Here is a 9,671-nt window from a genome sequence, read left to right on the forward strand (position 1 = left end):
ATTTCTTAATCTAGTCATCATTATTTTTTAGCAAACAATAATTGAGTAGGTATCATGCCATCTACTGGGAAAACATACAAGATGAGTAAATGATCCCTGTCTTTTGAGAGAGAGAAACTATGAAATTAGGCAACTAGAAAATAATGTGTTAAATTCTAGAAGATGATCTGGCCCTATTGTAATAGATTGTTGGTTACAGAAAAGCATGGTAGTCTGGAAAAGACAATAATTTCCTCCCAGAGGAAAAGTATTTCGGAAATATTTAGTAGATAGCCACTGACAATGTAATAATCTCTTTGTTAAAAACTGGTTTTTTTGAGCTATAATATAGCTAAAGTGTCTTTTTACGAAGCATGTGCTCAGTTCAAATTTTGTGTTTGTCTGTGTCATTATCACTCAGATCAATATCCAGAATATTCCCACACTCCAGAAGGCTTTCAGTTCTCTGTCAGTCCGTCAATTCCTCCTCTTTGGAGGTGATCACATGTTCTGATTCTTGCCCTGTGAGATTGGTTTTGACTGACTTGAACGTCACAGAAATGGAACCATATACTATGTCTTCTTTATGTCTGTTCCTCTCCACCCACTGCCTCAATGAAATTCATCCGTATTATGCAAATATATCTATATTCAAATGAAGGGGCAGTGGAAGTCTTTCCCAGATTTTAGGATTTTCTTAAGAGGAGTTAATTGGCTGGGGGAGGGGTAACAGATGGTGGAGTGGAAAAACATAAAAGTTTCGATTCAATAAGGGTGGGTTTCAGTTTTCAAGAGGCCACTTTCTTGCTGTATTTCTTGAGAATCTCATTTTCCGAACGTTAGTTTTCTTTGCTACAAAATAATAACATAGCCACTTACATTATAGAACTATTAATCTAATGTCTACGCAAAATCACTCTTAAAGTGTGACAACATTTTATTTTAAGCTGCTTTATTAGTTTCTTGTGTACAAATCAGTGGGTGTATATTTGTGGATGGTTCAAGATAGAAAACAGACGTTTTTTTCCATTATGCCCTTTTAAAATAGGTTCTTAATAATCGATTGAACTTTATGACTCAAATGCAATTCAATTAATATTTAATAATGGCCTTGTTAAATTTAAAATTTTATCCTAGTGGCATATAATCTGAAGCTGAACATGGGTTGGTATTCTAAGTCTTGGGATCTAGTTGCCAAATCAAACAATACTTTGAACTTAGCAGACTTGCTCACACCTGTATTAAGGCACATTAAAATATTACCCTACCTCTAGTATTTATTTCCTCTGGTTATTAAGTCTTGCATTGTAAAACAGCAAAAGCAAACATTCCAAAGAAGGAAGGAAAGGTTTTCGATTTCATCTTAGCTTTTCCCCCATTTTCAGTTGAAAAATGCAAAGGTGAACATCTCTTGAAATCAGAAGTGACAGGAGATGGTTAGGACTGCAAAGTTTTCATTTAAGTCAAGTAAGAGAAACTGAAACTTTGAGACTGGCTTTTTAAATTTCTTGAATTAATTGGTAAATACCTTACTTGCTCTTCAATAAGATTTTTGAGTTCCAAATTAAAAAATAGATTCATTCAAATTCCCTACCAACTGTTGTAAATTTTGTCGCTGATGGAGAGAGGGGGAATTCATTTTCTCAATGGCTGCATTGCCAGCCATCTTCTGGAGCATTCTGTCTATAAACATGAAACCAGAAACGTTGGCGGGTGGAGACATTAACCAATCCCCTACCAGGCTGTAAGTAATACCACATCCCCCACCTGGCACCATTAATAATCCTATTCAATGAACCCTTTATTATTAATATCACTGGTATAAAAATGACCCCATGCTTACAGGTGTAACTTAATGAGGCACATGTTGCGGCCAGATGTCTTGCACGGCCAACTCCACCACCACAGGCCACATCTTTGTGTGAGTTTCCTAAAAAGAAACCATCTGAAAGCATTCATTTCAAAAACATATTCATCACATCGCCTGGTCAGTCTAGGAGAGATGCTCTTTTGCTTGAGTGTAAACAGATGGGAAAAACCTGGGAGTAGTATTCAACATAACTTTTTTTTTCTTTTAATCATAGTGGCTTACATATCGTTCTCAGTAATATTTTAGGTACATATTAACATTGAGTCAGGGGAGTTCCCACCATCGAATTGTCCTCTCTCCACCCCCGTTCCCGTCCTGCCTCCCATAGCTTCCACCCTCACCCCCGGAGCTGCTAGAATGAGTGGTCCTCTCTGTGCCTAGCTAACTACTTAGTGATCTTACAACTGTTTGGTCATGGAACCTCCATTATACCCCCCTCTAATTGGGAGGCGGGACTAGATAGTTAAAGTTATGTGGTTTTGTTTGAAGAAGAGAAAACTAATGAGGTGGGGTAAAAATCAAATATGCCGAAAATGGGCAGAGTCCTTCTAGAGGCTCTCATCCTCGGTTCGAGAGATGAAGGGGGAAAAAGAAGGTGAAACACCACAACAGTATAAAAAGAAGTATCAGATAAAATATCCAATGGGCACTACAGCAATAAATGTAGGCACCACATACTTGCCATGGTCTTGAGATAAAAAACATGACAGAGCACAAAACGGAAGAAGAGAAAAGAAGAAATAAAAAAATAAATAAAAATGGGTACAACCAGCTCAATATCAAATCAAAGAAATCGACAAAAACTAGATAGAATTAAAAAAAGAGATTATTTTGTAATTTTTGTTTATTTTTTATTTTTTCCCCTCCTGCATAGGCACAGTAAACATTGGGGTCATTCAAAAAAGAATTCCCTTGGCCTAAGAGATACAGGGTTTCTCCATCCTTGGAGTATATTGTCATGGGATTAACTATAGAGTCCTTTCTAGTTCATTTTCTCTCCCGTTGGTGCTTTTGTGGTGTATGGGAGACTTCTGCTCCATCCTGGGTGGTAAAGTTAGGTCTCTGTATCTTGAGATCTCAGTCTCTGCACAGGTCAAGGATGGAACTTATGGTGAAGTCTTTCTTTGTGGTTCTAGAAGTTCTGTTCCCCTAGTGTCCTTTTAATCCGTCTTCTGTGGTTGGTGGTCTTGGTCGTTGCACTGATCCTAGGATGGATCCTGGGATATTGTCTTTCGTTATGTTACCAGGAGACCCATTCAGTTGCTACTGTCTGAGTCAAACCTCTGGAAATAGAGATCATGGTTGTTGTGCAGGTCTTAGATCAAACCCTAGACTAGGGCTTTTTTATTGGTCCCAGGATATATACTGCCCGGTCATGATTCTATCAGCCAGTCATCTGTAGCTTGCGAACCTGGCTTTTGCACAGACCAAAGGGTGACAATTCTTCTGTTTTGTCTTATCATTAGCTGGTGAGGTAGGATGACCTGCTCTTAGGTCAGGTTGTTCCTAATTTTCTCGTTGTCAGGATATCATATTAGAGCTGGACCATGTTGGTGTTTGAGCAGTATTAAGGATGTTCCAGATGGGATTTGGTTCCTGTAGCTGTTGTGAAGAACTGTGCTGTTTCTATGCCTGGGATACAGGGTTCCAGGCTGGATCATTGGTGTCTAATCACCTGGGTTCTAAGTTGGGTCCACATGACATATATTTAAGGTGGTAGATGCCCCTGTGTGTAAAAAAGTATGAGCTCTTATCCCTAGTAGATAAGAGCTTGTTTTTATATGTAATCTTACCCCATTTTTAGTGTGTCTTTGCAGGAAGAAATGGTGCTACATTATATTGCCAGTGCATTTGGGGGTGGAAAGAGAAGAAAACAGAAGCAAGTCACACACCCAAAAAATATAGAGATAAAAATATATGTATAAAGAAAAAAGTTTTATAATAAATATAAAAAATGAAATATAAAAATTAATTAAAGAATAAAAGTGATGCAGGAGACTACCTTATATTTGGGGAAGAGTCTGTAAAGAGGTAGTGTTTATACAAGGCTTATACTTATGATGGAACTATATAGGTTTCTGCTGCGGACTGTTTTATCCTGATGAGATAAAAAGTTCCTAAGCATAACCTTAGTGAGTTCATTTTCCCACTGGAAGTCAAGCGGAAGCACGAAGAGGCAAATATGGAATAATGAATTATGAAATATGAAATAAATGAGACCACACAGAATGCATGGGGACTTGCCTCTAAAAAGACGAAGACAAATTTATATTTTGAGCTGCATAGCTTTTAAGGGTTGAGCTTTGGAATGCAGGGTGTAATTTTTGACATCAAAGAAAGTGGGAGATGATTAGGGAAACAGAATGAAAGAGGTGGCTAAAATTTGCATATTAAAGAACCGATACTGAAGGTAAAAGGCAGTTTTGTTTTGGATTTGCTTTGTTTTGGGTAAGCAGGAGAAACCAGGTAATTTTCAGGGAAGTGGGAAGAGAGAGAAATGTTTTAAAGTTTTGGGGAAAACTGAAAATTGCTTTACTATGAGCTAAGTTTTTGGGAAAAACATGATCTTGGCGCCAAGGTAGCAGAGATCACAAGAGCTGGTCAGTAGGAGACTTTTGGCGGGATTTGTACTGTCCTCCTTTGTTAGAATTACTGAGGCCTGATTTCTAATAATGGTCAAAAATAAAGAGAGAGATAGTTACAGCCACGTTTTTAGAATTATAGTCAAACAATTCACGCAAAGGGTCAACTGATTTGACTGCTCTAAGTGGGCCTTTTTGGCAAATAATTCCTTTTCAGGAGTGCAACACTTTGATGTGTGTGCCCTTCCTGAGTGGGGTGTAACAGTTTTCCCCATTGTCTTTTGAGATTTTCTTGTGGGGTATGGGTTCCCGGGCGCCTTTTCATCACACACCTTGACCTTCTTGAGATTGGCAAAAGATTTGTGGCAGGGAGATCTTGGGTAGAGTTCTTGCATTGGGAGTCCTTTTAGAGCTAAGTCTGATATCAAGCAACAGTTTGTGTTAGGAAGAGTTGGTAAGGAGGGCCACACTGTGTGAGTCGGCAGGAGTGTTGGGAGTCTTTTCTTGCCAGGGATGAGGTGTGAGTTTGAGTGGGTGTCCCGTTGCTTGGGTGCTGGATACTGGTTCGTTGGGGTAGGAGGTCAGTCTTGATGCCTAATAGATTAAGAACTAAGGGTGAAGAGTTTTAATAAGGTGGGAAATCCGGATGAGATTGACGAGTGAAGGGATAGTCAGATTTCTAACAGGGAGAAAAGGGGAAAGTATATGGAAGGGGCAGAAAAGGTGAAAAGAGCAAATAAGATTAAAAAGAAAAAGAAGAAAAAATAGTGAGAAGATAGGAGAAAATAGCAAAGGAATGTTAGTTTGCTTGAATGTGTTTGATGAGTAGGCCCTGTAGTATAAATCTGTAGGTCACAGTTGTTGCTTCGGTGATCTGGCTGGTCACGTACTTCAGGTCCTCAAAGAAGGTTTAACCTAGAAATAAAGGGTATGTTAAAGAGTTTTATGGAGACCTCTTCATATTGCAAGCTGGGTATGGTATCTCATGTGACTGAGTCCCAAGTTGCCATCTTAGGTTGTCCACCCTTTGTATCCAAGAACGCCTGTGGACAAAAAAGCTGAGAGTTTATTTAAATATAGTAAGATTAAGGCATTAAATCATATTATTTTGAAATGCTTCCATTGGAGTCAGTGATTTTCCATGGTAATCTTTACCTGTAATCCTGTATAATAATATAATATAATATAATATAATATAATATAATATAATATAATAATATAATCCCTAAGAGATTATTATGGGCCTTTGTAGTAAAAGGCTGGTTACATACTTGTCCTCTCTTTGCTGCTGTTTTTGCTGTTGTTAGTTTTTTTATGGTATAATGTGTAGTCAAGAGTTTGTGTTATTCCTCTTCCATGTGATTTGGGCACTAATCCCCAGTATGTGTTGACTGTTACAGTGTTTGAAGTTTCTTCAAAGTTAAACCCTGTTATTTGAACATTGAGTATTAGATGTACATATGGTGTATGTTCTAGGTGCTTCAGAATAGTGCTATCATTCTGTGTTTATCTTTCATCTTCTGGCTTACTTCGTTTAACATAATATGTTCTACGTCCATCCACGTTGTTGCAAAGTCCATGATTGTATCATTTCTGCTGCCATGTAGTATTCCATTGTGTATAGATACCACATCTTAATGATCCACTCATCTATTGTTGGACATCGAGGTTGGTTCCAAGACTTGGCTATTATACTGAGTGCTGTGATAAATAGTGGGGTGCACACATACTTAGGGATGAATGTCCTTTCAACTTGGGGGTAGATACCTAGGAGAGAAATTGCTGGGTCAAATGCCATCTCAGTTCTGAGTTTGTTGAGCACTCTCTAGACTGTTCTCCATAGGTGTTGGACTAGGGGGCATTCCCACCAGCAGTGGATGAGAATGCCTTTCATATTGCATCCCCGCCAACAGACTGTTCCCATAATTTTTGATGTGAGCCATTCTCACTGGTGTAAGGTGGTACCTCATTGTTGTTTTGATTTGGATTTCTCTGATGATGAGTGAAGGTGAGCATGTTTTCATGTGTTTGTTGGCCATCTTTCGGTCTTCCTCAGAGAAGTGTGTATTCATTTCGTCTTCCCATTTTTTATAGCTTTATTTGTTGTTTTTTTTGGGGGGGGGGCTCAGCTTTCTGAGTGCAGTGTATATTATGGATATCAGCACTTTATCTGATATGTCGAGTGAAAAGATTTTTCCCCAATCAGTTAACTGTCTTCTTGTGTTAAGTAGGGTTTCTTTTGCCATGCAGAAGTTTTTTAGTTTGATGTAGTCCCAGTTTGACGCTAAAGTTCTTGCCATTGTTGCTCCATCCTCGAAGACCTTTTTGATATATAGGTCTTCGAGTGTTCTACCTATTTTATACTCAATAAACTTTATAGATTCGGGTCTGATTTCAAGGTCTTTGATCCGGTTTCAGTTGACTTTTGTATAAGGAGTGAGGTATGGGTCAATTTTCAACTTCTTACATGTTGTTTTCCAGTTGTACCAACACCATTTGTTGAAGAGACTTTCTTTGTTCCATTTCAAGTTCTTGGCTCTTTTGTCAAATATTAGTTGACTGTATATCTGGGAGTTTATTTCTGGAAATTCTGTTCTAACCCACTGGTCTGAGGTCCTGTCTTTGTTCCAGTACCATGCTGTTTTGATCACTATGGCTTTATAGTATAGTTTCAAGTTAGGTAAAGAGATGCCACCCAGCTTCTTGTTTTTCAATATGTGTTTGGCTATCCTGGGTCTTTTGTGGTTCCAGATAAATTTTTATGATTGATTGTTCTAATTCTTTAAAGAATGATGTCTGAATTTGGATCGGGATTGCATTAAATCTATATAGTAGTTTTGGTAGGATAGTCATTTTGACTATGTTTATTCTACCTACCCATGAACATGGGATGTTCTTCCATTTCCTTAGATCCTCTTTAATTTCTTTCTGGAGTGTTTTGAAGTTTCCCTGGTATAGGTCCTTCACTTCCCTTGTAAGGTTGATTCCTAGGTACCTTAAATTTTTTGATACTATTTTAAATGGAGTTGTATTTTTAATCTCGTTCTCCTGAACTTTGTTATTTGTATAGAGAAATGCTACTGTCTTTTGTGTATTGACTTTGTAACCAGCCACTTTGCTGTATTTGTTAATTGTTTCTAGGAGTTTTACTGTGGACTCTTTAGGGTTTTCCATGTATATCATCATGTCATCTGCAAAAAGAGATAGTTTTAATTCCTCTTTACCTATTTGAATTCCTTTGATTCCCTTCTCTTGTCTGATTGCTATTGCTAGGACTTCTAAGACTATGTTGAATAAGAGTGGAGAGAGTGGACAGCCTTGCCTAGTTCCTGACCTTAGTGGGAATGCTTACAGTTTTTCACCATTAAGGATAATGTTAGCTGTGGGCTTTTCATAGATAGCTGTAACTATCTTGAGAAGGTTCCTTCCAGACCTATTTTGTTTAGTGTTTTCAACATGAATGGGTGTTGAATTTTGTCAAATGCCTTCTCTGCATCGATTGATATGATCATGTGGTTTTTGTCTTCTTTATTATTGATGTGGTGTATGATGTTGATTGATTTGCATATGTTGTACCAGCCTTGAATCCCTGGGATGAATCCCACTTGGTCATGATATATAATCTTTTTGATGTAGTGCTGGATTCAGTTTGCTAAGATTTTGTTGAGTATTTTTGCATCTATGTTCATTAGTGAGATGGTCTGTAGATTTCTTTCTTGGTGGTATCTTTGCCCTCTTTGGGAATCAGAGTGATATTGGCCTCATAAAAGGAATTGGGGAGGATTCCTGTCTTTTCAATGGTTTGGAAGAGCCGGTGGATCAGTGGAAGTAATTCTTCTTGAAATGTTTGATAGAATTCACCTGTAAAACTATCTGGGCCTGGACTTTTGTTCTTGGGGAGTTTCATAATTACTGTTTCAATTTCCTCCGACATGATTGGCCTGTTTAGGCTTTCTAAGTCCTCCTTTTCTAGTCTTGGAAGCTGGTATTTTTCCAAGAATCTATCACTTTCTTCTGGGTTCTCTAGCCTAACTGAGAAAGTTGTTCATAATATGTCCTTATGATGTGTTGGATTTCTTTGGGTTCTGTTGTAATTTCTTCCCTTTCATTTGTGATCCTGCTTATTTGGGTGTTTTCCCTCTTTTTATTTATTTATTTATTTTTTGGTGAGTCTTGCCAGTGGTTTGTCCATCTTGTTTATTCTTTCAAAAAACCAACTCCTGGTCTCATTGATTTTCTGTATTGTTTTCTTAGTTTCTGTGTTGTTTATTTCTGCTCTGGTTTTTATTATTTTGTGTCTTCTGGTTGTGTTTGAATTTCTTTGTTGCTGTTGTTCCAGCTCTTTAAGATGGTTCTTTAAGCTGCTAATTTTGTCGTTTTCCTCTTTCCTGACATAGGATTGCATTGCTATGAGTTTCCCTCTAATTACTGCTTTTGCTGTGTCCCACAAGTTTTGACAAGTTGTTTCTTCATTGTCCTTTGTCTCAAGGAATCTTTTTATTTCTTCCTTGAATATCTCTTTGATCCAGCTGTTTTTGAGCAGCATGTTGTTTAATCTCCAGGTATTGGGTTTTCTCCATTGTTTCTTTTTACAGTCAATTTTGACTTCTATTGCATAGTGATGACAGGGTGCTTCTAATTATCCTTACCTTTGTGATTTTATGCAGGTTAGATTTGTATCCTAAGGCATCGTCTATTCTGGAGAAGGTTCCATGTGGACTTGAGAAGAATGTGTATTCTGCTTTCTGGGGGTGGAGGGCCCTATATAAGTCTATGAGCCCTAGTTCTTTTAATTTTTCATTTAGTGTTCTTATTTCTTTGTTTTGTTTCTGTCTGGTGGATCTGTCCAGTGGTGATAGTGGAGTATTGAGATCTCCTACTATTATCACACTTCCCTTCATGTGTTTCTCCAGGTTTGCGAGCAGTTGCCTCACATATTTTGCTGGCTCTACATTAGGTGCATAAATGTTGGCCAGGGTTAGTACTTCTCGGTCTAGTGTTCCTCTGATCAGTAAATAGTGACCCTCTTTGTCCCTGATCACTTTTTTGAGGTTGAATGGAATTTGGTCTGATATAAGAATGGCTGTCCCTGCTCTTTTTTGTTTTCTATTAGCCTGAATAATTAATTTCCATCCTTTTATTCTAACCCTGTGCGTGTGCTGTAGTTGTAGGTGTGTTTCTTGCAAGCAGCAGAAGTCCGGTTTATGTTTTCTAATCCAGTTTTCTACTAAGTGTCTCTT

This window comes from Suncus etruscus, chromosome 10 (assembly GCF_024139225.1).
Source record: "Suncus etruscus isolate mSunEtr1 chromosome 10, mSunEtr1.pri.cur, whole genome shotgun sequence".
Lineage (NCBI taxonomy): Eukaryota > Metazoa > Chordata > Mammalia > Eulipotyphla > Soricidae > Suncus > Suncus etruscus.